Source organism: Numida meleagris, chromosome 27 (genome assembly GCF_002078875.1).
Source record: "Numida meleagris isolate 19003 breed g44 Domestic line chromosome 27, NumMel1.0, whole genome shotgun sequence".
NCBI classification, from domain to species: domain Eukaryota; kingdom Metazoa; phylum Chordata; class Aves; order Galliformes; family Numididae; genus Numida; species Numida meleagris.
In genome coordinates, this window is record NC_034435.1 from 4,269,565 (window position 1) to 4,272,800 (window position 3,236).

At 40.3% G+C, this 3,236-nt stretch overlaps 1 long non-coding RNA gene across 1 annotated transcript; it reads left to right on the plus strand.

The window, feature by feature from the left end:
- Window positions 977-2,899, plus strand: LOC110389054. Its single transcript, XR_002433050.1, has 3 exons — window positions 977-1,054; window positions 1,219-1,386; window positions 2,065-2,899. It is a non-coding gene; the product is annotated as an uncharacterized LOC110389054 (long non-coding RNA).

Consider the following 3,236-nt stretch of genomic DNA (forward strand, 5'->3'; position numbering starts at 1 on the left):
TTTTTTCATGGTTTTTTTCCACCATGAATATAATGCTATAAAAGTTAACTAGAACCTTACTCTTGTTGCTGAGTTTGTAAGGACTGACGCAAATGCTTTTTTTCTATTGGGAGGAAGGGACAATCACCTTCCATTGACATCTAGTAAGTGTAGGACTTAATGACAAAACCGAATCATTAATAGCTTTCTCTTTACTACAGCATGCTTTCTTACACGCATAATTTGCATGTTTATTTACATATTTAAACAAGGGAGCGTAACCTCCTGTGCCTCGAGTTCAGGATGTTTCTGTGAGGGGTTGGAGCAGCACCCCGCACTGAGGCAGATAACAAGGGTTAGGAATGAAGGCCACCTCTTCATTCTTGAGAGCAGTCGTGCTGATTTGCATTTTGTAATTGGGGAAGGTGGGGACTGAGAAAGGAGACCCAACGGAGAGCAGCAGTAATTAGTATTATTTAGAGCTTAGTGCTGTCCCTTGTTCGATGAATACTTCTGTGATAACCTTAACATTGCCCATAGTTTATATACCAGGATAGAACTGATTTAAAATGTATTCCCACCTTCTATAACGTGCAGTCTGTTGCTCCCCTTTCTGACATACCTTACAGCCACATGAATCCCCTGCACGTTTTCAGCCTGGACAAGTGCCTGAGATTCCTGAAACGTCCTGAGCAGCAGGATTCTTTTTTTTTTTTTTTTGTAAGCCAAATAAAAATCTGAACTATGCGCCGTGCGAGCAGTGCTGAATATGGCCCATAGATGTGACTGATGAATCGTTTTTATACATGAGCAGTTCTTACAGAACTTCCTTTACACTTCTAACTGTTCCCAGATGTGGGTTGAGGCGGCTGCTGGAATTCCATCACCTGTTGCATCACACTGAATAGGATTCATTTTGGCAGGCACAGAAAATTCCATTTCAGTAACTAAATAGTTTGAAATGATATCTAAAGCCTCTTCTTTTTTTTTTTTTCAGACCAAACTTACTCTATCTTTGTTTACAGGATGGCACATACTTGTGTAATTAAAAGACTGTTTGCAGTCTTCAGAGACGGTAATTGCCTGTTATTTCCTACAGTCAGCAAATATCAAACAGAAAACCTTAAACCCTGAAGAAATTCCTCCTTTAAATATATATATATTAAGAAGAGCTATTTTCCACAAGATAATTGTAACTGTGACCTCTGAAATGTGGAAAAAATGCCGTTTTGTGTTCAGAACTATTACAGCATTACACTGAAGACGATGGAGCTCCGTTTTAGAAACGCACTCTGCTGCATCCCTCGGTTCAGTGCTGCTTCAGAATCCGTCCCCAGAAGTTTTTTCAAGGACAAAATTGGTACTGATTGGAAAGACCGCAGCGTGAACGTTCTGTGGCACTTTGTGGTAAGTTTTTATGGTACCTACCCCAGAGATCTCAGGTAGGAGTCTGCAAAGGGCATTTTGTGCATCTGTTCCATGCAGATGTATGGGTGGTCAACTGTAGGGATTACTTTATTTTTGAAAGCACGATGCTATTACACTCCAAACTTACCTGATCTGAGCCAAACTTACCTGATCTGAGCGGAGCTATTATCAAAATCATTGTTTAGATTGGTGAGCTATTGTACATCAATTATAGCCTGCTTTACCACAAGAACAGAGGTGCTTTGTTTTCACTTTGCCTCCTCATTGCCTTTAATCGAAGGGTCCCAACATGCTAACAAATCTTACCCTTAGGAAGGAGGCTAACGTTAGAAGTGCTGCTTTGCAGATAGGAAGACTGAGGCATGCAGGGTTCTGAAGATGTCTGAGAAAATGAGGATGCTGAAAAAGGGTTTGAAATTGCTGGATTTTATCTATGCCTTTTTCAGTCCAGTTTGTCACCATAAAAAACATTCTCATTGCATCTTGTGTCATAGAGCCCAGCTAGCTTGCTTGGGGAATGATCTCTCTTGATGGCTTTGAAGGAGAATATAGAAGTAAGGAAGGAACCCACTTAATTTAGTATTAGTGCAAGGTTTGTGAAGAGAGTGAATGTCTTATTTACTAATTAACCCAATCTAACAAAATGCGTTGTTACAGAACTGCCTCACTTATATCCTTGACCATCACAGTTAACATGCTCTTCTAGTACAGGATGAATAGCACCATGTGAAGCACAGTGATACAGCTTGGAGGAATGGGAGAGCAGCAGAAAAGCTTTGAAGTAAAGTACTGGAGGAGCTGCAAAAGTACTTTGAAGACAGAGAGGGAAGATGTGCTGGGAGGGCCTCTCCTTGACTTCATGCTTTCTTACACATGCTTTCTAGCACGTGTCTTCAATTTTACTCTAACAAAAGAGTCCCCTGGTAGCTCTCATAGTGATGTTTGTCATCTGAAGATACACGAGCAATGAAGTGAGCAGGGGAGGAGTACTTGTGCTTCAGTAGCACAGCAGCAAGCAAAATGGACTCGGTTTACATAATATGAAAGGCTGCAAGCAGCTCCAGGGCATTTTGCAATTCCTCGCACAGAAGAGCTGCAGCTAGAAAAATAGCTCTAAAAACAAATTAAAATGACCTTTCCGAAGGTGGTAAGCAATTTTTATCCCTTGTTAATTGGTAAGCGCATCATTTGGGTGTCCTTATTGTATTAAATACGTTATTCAGTACTCCAACTGGGGCAAGTCTGCAAACACTATTTGCAGACAAACAGAGATTGAGGATTAGCGTGTATTAATTAATGCTTTAATAAAAGGGCTTAAATAGGTGATTTCTTTAAAACTTTCCAAACCTGCTTGGCTGTGCTACTATCTCACATCCAGTCCCCAAAACTGTAATGGGCCCTGCAAAGTGCTTATTTCTTTTGATATGAGACCACTGAGCTGCCTTCTATGGAGAGTTTCCAGGTGAGATACACTTTTTTGAAAGATTAACTTACAGAAAATGTGTTAACCAGTGATGATCTTGCTAAAAATATGGTGAATAGCATATGTTCAAAATCACTTTGGAGTATGGCACCTTTAGCAACTGGATGAGCTTTATTTCAGGAGCTAGAAGAGCCTTTGGTAAACTATCAAGTTGATTTTGCGATCCAAACCCGTATTTTTGCAAAATAAAATGCTGGGCCCTATTTTTAGAGGAAAAAAAAATGAGTTTCAAATAATTAACCTACAAAAAAAAAGTGGTTTTTTTCCCCCCTAATCTCCTAGTGCTTTAAACCGGGTCTGTAGTGCTGGGGGAAGAAACCAAATTCATGCTACCACCGCCACCGAG